The sequence below is a fragment of the Archocentrus centrarchus genome, unplaced genomic scaffold (genome assembly GCF_007364275.1).
Source record: "Archocentrus centrarchus isolate MPI-CPG fArcCen1 unplaced genomic scaffold, fArcCen1 scaffold_26_ctg1, whole genome shotgun sequence".
Classification (NCBI taxonomy): domain Eukaryota; kingdom Metazoa; phylum Chordata; class Actinopteri; order Cichliformes; family Cichlidae; genus Archocentrus; species Archocentrus centrarchus.
In genome coordinates, this window is record NW_022060256.1 from 227,326 (window position 1) to 236,882 (window position 9,557).

At 42.6% G+C, this 9,557-nt stretch overlaps 1 long non-coding RNA gene across 1 annotated transcript; it reads left to right on the top strand.

Moving 5' to 3' along the window:
- Positions 1-2,383, top strand: LOC115776072 (uncharacterized). The gene is made up of 3 exons (XR_004019419.1): positions 1-109; positions 1,534-1,598; positions 2,063-2,383. It is a non-coding gene; the product is annotated as an uncharacterized LOC115776072 (long non-coding RNA).
- The last annotated feature ends 7,174 nt before the right edge of the window (positions 2,384-9,557 follow it).

Sequence of the window (9,557 nt, forward strand, 5' to 3'; positions counted from 1 at the left end):
GTCACGGTCAGAGGTCACTCAGCAGCAGGAGAAAGGAGGGAGATCACCTGCTGGGCATGGAGCTGGAAACAGTCATCTACATCTGCAGGACAAAGTGACGACATGGCAGGTGAGCAGTTTGGTGGTTTGATCCCGTTTAACAGTTCTGAGAGTTTACATTTAGGTGCCGTTTACACGAGACCGTTTTCATTTTGAAACGGTGTCGTTTTGATGCGTTTCGGCCTTGCGTTTACACGACAACGGTGTCGTTTTGATGCGTTTCGCCCTTCTGTTTACACGACAACAGAGTGAAAACGATGTGTTTCAGAAACGGGGTCCAGAGTGGAGCGTTTCAGAAACGCACCGGCTTGCGTTTTCGTGTAAACACTTGAAACCGGGGTGATTTGAAAACGCTCGACTCGCACATGCGCACTATGGTTGCGACGGCCAGTTTTTCGCGCACGCGCAAACTGATAAACAGTACTCGCGGATTCACGAGTGCTTCTTATGCTCTTCCTGTGTTTTTACCGTTTTGTAATTCAGCGTTGTGTGCAGCAGCGATCCAACCTCATCATCGGTCCACACAAAACCTCTCACATTGGCCGTTTTTTAAGTAATGAACAATTTGCCGCACTACCTACTGTGTCACTCCACGCATGCGCGTCTTGCGTAAACAAACTGCAAAGAGAAAACCAACGCCAACTTGTGGCCTGGCATGGGAACTACATCGTTTTCATCGTTTCACATGTCCTCGTGTAAACGCGGATCGTTTCTGAAACGCCATCGTGTAAACGAAAGGCTGAAACGCATCAAAACGACACCGTTTCCAGTGAAAATGGCTTCGTGTAAACGGCACCTAAAACTAATAAATGTTATCAGTAACCACTGGATTCATCCATCCGCTTCCGCTCATCCTGTTCAGGGTCGCGGGGGGGCTGGAGCCTAGCTGTCATAGGGCGAGAGGCAGGGTACACCCTGAACAGGTCGCCAGCCTGTCGCAGGGCTAACACAGAGAGACAAACAACCTTTCACACTCACATTCATGCTCTCATTCACACCTATGGGCAATTTAGTGTAGCCAATTAACCTAACCCCAGTGCGTGCATTGTCTTTGGAATGTGGGAGGAAACCCACGCAAGCACGGGGAGAACATGCAAACTCCACACAGAGAGGGAGAGGCCTGGGCCAAGGTGGAATCAAACCCAGACCTTTCAGATGTTATTCTAGCTGTGAGGCAGGAGCGCTAACCACTGCGTCACTGTGCTGCCCACCAGTGGATTCATTTTATATAAATTTTTACTGTTTTCGTTTATTTCCGCTGCATTATTTAAAGGGCCAGTTTAGACTAAAACCCTCCCCCATCACCTGTCTCTGCCTGGAAGTGATGTAATAAAAGGCCGACTGAAGCCCCTCCTCCAGCAGTCTGTTCACAGAGGGCGGGGCCGTGACAAAACCGGACTGAAGCGTACTCTGATCCAGGCAGGCACAGGATGAGGGGTCCACAGGTTCACAGGTCCACATTGTAACTTAATGATCGGTGTGTGTTTCTTGCAGGTGACTGTCCTCTCTGATTGACCTGAGCTCTGAGGTCATCAGTGACACCTCGTGCATGAATGAAGGTGAGTAGACAGCCCCTCCCTTCCTGGAACAGGGGGTCTAAGGTGTTCGTGTGTGTGGGGGGTGGTGTCACAGGTTGGACAGGTCTGCTGGGAGATGATGTGAACAAAAGGCCGAATTGTAGCACCCCTGCCAGGCAGTGTGTTCTCAGAGCGGGGCGCCATGACAAAGATCGACCGAAGCGTTCATCTGATCCCAGAGAGTCGCGTTACCTGTCAGGTTGGTTCACGGGGTGGAGCGAATCAGCAGCCTCTTCTGTGACCCAAAAGCTCCTGCAGGTGATTCCTGACCTGCAGGTGAAGGTCTCAGTTCCTATTCTGTGTAAATGAGCTGCTGGCTCAAATCTGGACTCAGAACTGGTTCTGCTTTCATGTGTTTTTAGCCTTTTTTTTTTTTTTTTTATAAAAAATGGAAATTCAAATACTTGTATTTCTATGTCCAACAGACTTTGTTTTTTCTTCTGCAGTTTTCTGAAGACATCCTGTGTGACTCTGCTGACATCACCGTGCCTCTGTCATTACATCACATCCTGTGACTGTGTCATTATGATCCACTGTGAGCTCAGGATCCTGATGGACAGTTTCACGTGTTATTTCTCTGCTTCAGGATCGTCTTGAGTGTCGGTGGGGTCACATTATTTTAGCCTGAAGATGATGGTGGATGAATTTTTATTGAAGTCTTTCTCCGGTTTTTGAGCCCTGATGTTTTCTGCTTTGATCTGTGATTTTTATTTATTTTTCTTATTATTGATAACTCATCTACGGAAAACAATCACATTACCTGTAAGAAATAAATAATTGAATAACTTGCCTCTGAATTCCGTGTTTGAACTGCGTCCACGTCACTGTAGCGCGTTCAGCGCTGCTCTGACACTTGGATGAACCGAGGGTTCACAAAATCCTCTGAGGAGCGTTCTCCTGCAGTCCATCAGAAACTGCTGCTTTCATTTCTGTGTCAAGATGATCCACCAGCTGTTACCCTGATTTTACTCTCATATATGCACAGAGTCCTTTGGTACTAGAGCTACATTAAGTTTAATATATATATTTAATATATATATATAAATTGTCTCAAGTCAAACGGCTGCTATACCCTCCACAAAATGCTGTGGCTAGATCACTTGATCATCTCTTAGTGTCTTGTGTTTCAGTATACCCGCTTTGTGCTGCACAAAGGTGTAACCATCCATATCCTTGTATCTGTCCATTCCCAGCTGTTTCATTTTGCAAGTTTATTTCCTTCTGACCACATGCAGCTTTCTTCACCGTCTCTTTAACGTTGTCATACTTCTCACCACATTTTGGTTATATGCTGAAAGAGAAACCTGATTCTGAAATATGACTTCAAGAACTCAAATGCACAAGATCATTTATATTGAGTATAGCAGCTGTGGCAGTTGTATAACTTGAAATGACAACTTTAATCTCTACATTTCAACCTAAAAATACACAATTAATGTGGCCCTAATACTCCTTTGTACTTTGGAGAGTCCTGATGTGGAGGTTTTTTCTTTTCAGATCAAAAATGTTGCAGATTTGGAGGAACTGCAGAATCTTCTGGAGTTATTAATTTTTATCTTTAAATGCTGCTGTGACAAGTCACATTAATGAGGAAGGTTTAGATTTTTAACTCTGCTGTCTCTTCTTCAGGAAATCATCAAATCCAGACTTCTCATGCATCCTTCAAACTAATCCGGTGTTTACCTGCAGTGCAGGTGTGATACAGCAATGCTGAGCAGGTTCAGCAAATGCATTTGCAACAAGCAGAGCAGCAGAAGTTTCCCTGTGCAGCTTTTTAAGTCGCAGAACTGACAGTAAATCCTGGCAGCAGCTTTTTAACAGCAGACGAGTTCTTTGTGCTGCAGGCTGAGTAAACCTGCTCCTAAATAGCACTACTTTTTATCTTAAAGTTTGTCTTTATTGGCTGTCATAAAAATAAGATTAAATTTCACTTCAGTTTTACAGTATTTATATAGCACCAAATCACAAGGTGTTTTATGCTGTAAGGTAAAGACCCTACAATAATACAGGCCAGATTACACAAAAATTCCTCACTTGGAGAAAAAGGTGGCACATCAGTTTGGTGCATTTCAGCATCGCTGCACCTGTGATGACTTCACATTAAAGAAACTGCAACTGTTTAATCATCAACGCCTCACCTGTTCAGGATCAGGAAAAGCTTCCTTACCTGGATTCTGGATCAGAAAGTGAGCTGCTCTTAAAATTAATTTCTGCTGCTGTAAATGCTGTGATAGACCACATACCAGCATCCCCATCATTTAACTGGACTGGATTATTGAGATGCCTCGGTTTGATCTAATCTGCAGGTGGTCAAGTGTGCCATAGAGTCAGCTCTGTGATCACTAATTTTTTTTTTTTTTATCATCACTTTCATGATCTCACTGCACTCATACAAATCCAATTAATAAAAATTATCATCACACCTATTTTAATAGTTACTCAGCAATGTACAATAATTGGAACAACAATGACACAATGATAATTCAGATGCTAAAGAGACTTTATTGAAACAGATAAAATCAGAATAAAGTGACAGAGTCAATCAAATAGATTAAATCCATTGATTGTAAGACCAATAATCACTGGCAGAGTCACTGAGATCAGTGACTGAACATCATTTCAGTAAGGAAGGAAAAATCATCAAACTGATTAAACAGGAATATCTTTGGTTCCTTCTCAGTGAGCACGCTCAGCTCTGTTAGCATGACGGCTATAACTGATAATAATACAGATGCAGAGTAGTAGAGTCGTCATTGCCAGCATTCAGGTTTTTAGCGATGACTCTGACCCCGGCGGCTAAAGAGGAAGTACATAAAGGTCATGGATTACTGCTGGACTGTCTTTAAGGTTAAAGGTTGGATTCCTCCAGTTGTGACAAAACTGAGGTTTTCTTCTTTAGTCCATCCAAATCTAGATGTGCTGTTGCCAGCAGGTTAGGTCATCTCGCCCCACATTTAAAGCCTGGTGCAAAAAAGCCTGGGTGTTGTGCTTTACTCAGAGTTTTGCTTTGACAAATTTGTTCTGTTGTCAAAAATAAATTAAAAACCATCCCCAAACTCAAATATTTTTCATCTTTTCATGATCTGGAAAAAGTCATCCATGCCCTTATTGCTTTATGTCTGTACTCCTGTTCCTCCCTGTACCTGGATCTCTTCCATTCTCTTTTAACACATTTAGAGACAGTGCAGAATTTGGCTGCTAGACTGCTGACTGGTGCTAAAAATATGAGCACATCCCTCCAATCCTGGCCTCTCTGCAGTTTAAGATTTTACTGATTGTTTTAAGGCTCTTAATGGGCAGCCCCCAGCTTATATTATCTGTCTTATTCATTTACATTCAGCTCCCAGGTCTCTCAGCTCCACTCGTAAAGCTCTCTAAAAAAATGGTGACAGAGTCTTTGCAGTTGCTGCTCCACTGTTGTGAAATCAGTTACTGCTCGATATAAAAAAAGAGTTCCTCCATCTCTGCTGTTAAATCAAGGCTCAAACTCACCTTTGCTCTCTGGCCTTTCTGCCCACTAATCTCACATTTCCTTTAATGTCTGTAACTCTATTTGTCCCCTCGCTGTCATTTTTGTCATTGTGTTTTTTTATTTTCAAATATGTGGCCCAGGTCTCCTATGTTGTTCTCTGTTTTACTCTGGCTTTTGGGGGTATTGTTGTGGCTACTCACTCTTATTATCAAGTTTGTTTCATGACAAACGTGCACATGCACACACACACACACACACACACAGATTATATCTTTGTTTGTCTATATGCTTGTTTTTCTCTTTCTCTTTGCCACAGATGCAGCAGCAGTGTTTTATTGTCCTCTACTTTTAGCTTTTTTCCTCAATCTCTCCCCCCAATTTTTTCTCTTGTCCCTCTTTCTGTCCTTCCTCTTTTTCTTTTCTCATCATAATTATTTAAGAAAGTGTATCAGAAGAATACCAGGTGACAGATGTCCCAGCCTGTAGCTGGCGGTACATTTGAAAAAAGAAAAGGAAGCCTGGGTCTGCTGGTTTGCTGGTCTGCTGGAGGTTTCTTCAGCCAGGAGTCTCCCAGTTGCTGTGCTGTCACTGAAATGGGGACAAAGGCCAACCTGCTAGTACATTCACATCATCAGCCCAGCTCTGCTGCACTTTTCAGGTTACATAAATTCACAAGTGGGACAATGGTGGGTGGGCTAATTCTCTGGACCTTTTTGTCCAAATCCAGCTCTCATTCACCTCTGTAGGCAACTAGTAACTCAACAAAAAACAAGTTTTAAAGCAGTGGAATTTCATATCAATCCCGCTGCCACTCACATGTGAAATGAGCACTCTACCATGTGATCTAGTTTCCACATCTGACAATACATGTAGATTCTGCAGGGTCCAGCTTACTGTTTGTTTGTCAAGTCCTACAAACAAATTCCTACTGTAGCAATCTAGACAAGGTGGCAGAAGGAGTGCTGTTGGATGTCAGGAACTTTTTCCACAGCTTTCTCCTCTTTCGACAGCACAGCAGCTCAGATACTTCCATGTTACAGTGTTTGGAGCTGCACCAGCAAATGGCACTAAAAATCCATATGAACATCTGCTGTGATCAACAGTTGCTTTTAAAAGGTACTCCTGATGAAAGAATGGGGTCTTTCAACATCATAGGTCTCTGTCCAGAAGAGCACATTCTAGAAATGGCTACGATATGATGCAGAACCCTCAAACTCCCTGGCCTTTGGTGGAGGACCTGAGCTTGAGAAACACACACATACTCCCCCCTCCTTCTCCACCAGGGGAGTGAGGAGGACATATATGGCTTTTTCTTTGACAAAGACTCCCTGACTGTTGCGCTGCTGCTGCAGCAGTAGGTTTTCATTGATAAAGATTCCAGGATTTTATCTTTGGTGCAACTAGTTTTGAAATGGAAGAAGACCACATGTTTTCTTGAGTTGGACTAAAAGTATTTTTAAGCAGTCAGTTTTGATTTACTCAGTTTTATTAATTAATAGCTCCAAATAAAACAACAACATAAAGATTTCCATTCAGTTTCGCTCTAATGTATGGCTCCAATAAAATAGAACATCATATTCTATAAATCTAATTTTATCATCCAGAAAGATAAAAAAACATTTTTTAAAGAAATATGAGTAAAGTAATTCTAAATAGTACAAATCAAGCATTGTTTTGATGGTGGTGTTAATTTGTTAGGGATTGATCGGATCATGGTGTAGCCAAATAGGAAGTATCATTCTGGTGTGATGTGGGATGACGAAGAACAATCTGACAACATCTCTCCTGTTAAAGCAAGTCTGTGACAGTTTTACATTCTGTGGTAAAACTGAAGTTCTTGTGCATTTCTGTGCGCTTCATCTTCCACAGTGTGATCAAATCCAGGCTCTAGCCTCACATCATAATTGCTGAAGTGCTGTCTGAAAAGCAGTTTGAAAAATTTACTAACCAGAAAAAGACCCCCTTTTTGTCAGGGCCGAAGGCACAGCGAAGGTGAACCCAAATGTGGACACGGACTATGCTGAGTCAAGCAATTTACTGTATAAAACAAAAATTAAAAAAAGCTCTTTCTAAAGCTGTACTCCACATCCTTATGACGGAGTGGGGCCGGTGTGAGCGTAACACTCCATGTAGGGAGCTAGCGGGAAGGGGGGGGGGGGGTGAATACGTGAGGAGCAGTAATGGAAATGTCCAGTGGGAGGGGCAGGTGGCTGGGTTGGTGTGAGAAGGGAGTTTCTACAGAGACAAATGATTAACCACAAAACTCCTTAACACAAAAACCACACAAGTGAGTAACTCAGAAAACTACTTCTGTTAGAAGCTGGCTGGAGGACACTTTACTGTACACATTTGCAGACACTCTAGAGCAGGGATCCTCAAGGGCCGGTGTCCTGCAGGTAGGAATGAAGCGCAGGTGTTTCCAAACACTGCTCCGAAACCTGGTTTAAAACGCCTACAGTACATCACGTGACCGTGGCAAAGTGGGGCTATAGTTCCCCCTGGAAAAGTCATAGCACCCCGTAGCATCCCCAAGAAAATAGCTTGTGTCTGTGTATGTTGAGAAGTGAAAGAACAAATGATCCTTCATAGCACCCTCAGTAAAATGCTTAGCCCCCATTAGCACCTGCAGAAAAATATTTCTGGAGCCCCCACTGGTATCAACAAACTCAGCACACACTGGAACAGCTGACTGTGGGGCTGAAACCCTCAATCCTCCACTTGTTTCTGCACGCGCCGAAATGATCTCTATTTATTGATCAAAAAGACATCAGGGGAACTTCTCAAAGTCTGACCTGCATCCACCCTCCGCTCAGTGTCCCCCTCAGTCATTCTGGTCATCACGAGCTCGCACTGCAGTTATTTACCTGTGATGTGGCTGTTTAAGTTTTTCATTAACAAGAATTTAAAGTTGTGTAACCTATAGTTGAAGCATATCAGTAGAATTCAGGTTCAGGGGGCACAGTGACTGACTGGACGGGCCTGAAAGGTGAAACCCGTCCATAAGCTGACGCTGCAACCTGTGACCTGCAAACTGCACAGCAGGAGGATTTCTGCTGAAAAGAAATATTTTTTAATCAAGAAAAAACGCGTCTAGGTGATTTTAATTCTCATGACAAATGAGTTGTTTTTTTTTTCCTTTTTTATTCCCACTGAGGTTTCTGGAGTAAATGTCCCATAAAAAGGAGAAAGGCTGCAGGTTCAAAGCTTCAGACATAGTCAAACATTACGGTCACGTCACAGATACGACGTCCACACAAGTATAGGTCGCAGATAAGTAAAGTTTCTTCATGTTTCAGAGGTCGCTCAGTGGAGGACAGCGTGTTTCCTCAGATTCATAAAGGTACTGGTCAGTGTGAAGACGTGAAAATGACTGTTGCGAATTTTCCCATTAAAACCTAATAAATGTAAATTTTTTTTTATATACAAAAGGAAATACTTAGTTTTTTCTTAATTTAAACATTTATTTTTGAATTAATAGAACATAAAGCCCAACGCCATGCCTTTGTTTCACTGTGTGTAGAACAAACCTGATGACACAAACTCCCAGAAAGCTTAAAGCCAACCAAACACATCCAAATTTTTCCGTTTTTTCCCCAAGACTGGCAAAAATGAAGCCAACTGAGCCCAAAGACAGCTGTGTGTGGTTATCACAATAAACATAACATTTTTTCTCAATATTTTTTATTTTATAAATTGGTTTGTGTGTTACTGAATTAATTTACTTCAGTAACACACAAATTTAATTCACAGATGTTAACAGAGTAAAAATAGTCACAGCTCTATGTCTGTCTTTAAAAGTCTCTTCTTTCCTACAGACCATGTGTTGATCATAATTATTGATAGTCAGGTATAATCAGTAGCTTTGTTTGGACTTGTGCAGGGCGTGCCTGTCTAGATGGGTTTCAGATTTGTATCGAAGCTTCGAAACATTGCGGCACAAATGCTTCAAAAGGCTTCAGTGTTTCACAAAGCCTCGTTTTGCCCATCACTACCTGCAGGTTTTAGATGTGTCTCTGCTTCAACACACCTGAATCAAATATAGAAGTCATTAGCAGGACTCTGGAGAACCTGACTGCGTACTGAGGAGGTAATTCAGCCATTTGATTCAGGCATGTTGGAGCAGGTACACATCTACAACCTGCAGGATACCAGCCCTAGAGCAAACCCTTAAATAACGTAGTAATGAATGACAACTCACTGCAGGTGTGCAGGGCCTCCGTGAAAGAGCATCCAGCCCCACTCTACAGAGGAGGAGAAAACAGCCTGCCACCCCCTGAAACAAAGCAGAGAATAGAAAAAACACAACCACAGCAAACCGATCCATGACAACTTTTGACGTGAAGAGCTACTGTGGGTGTTTACTTAAAAAGGCACAGTGCCAGTACTGTGACTGACAGGCTCCATAAAGGGCTGCCAAAACTTTGACTCTGTGCTGTAATGTTTATAGCCGAGCCCCTAACAGAGCAGAA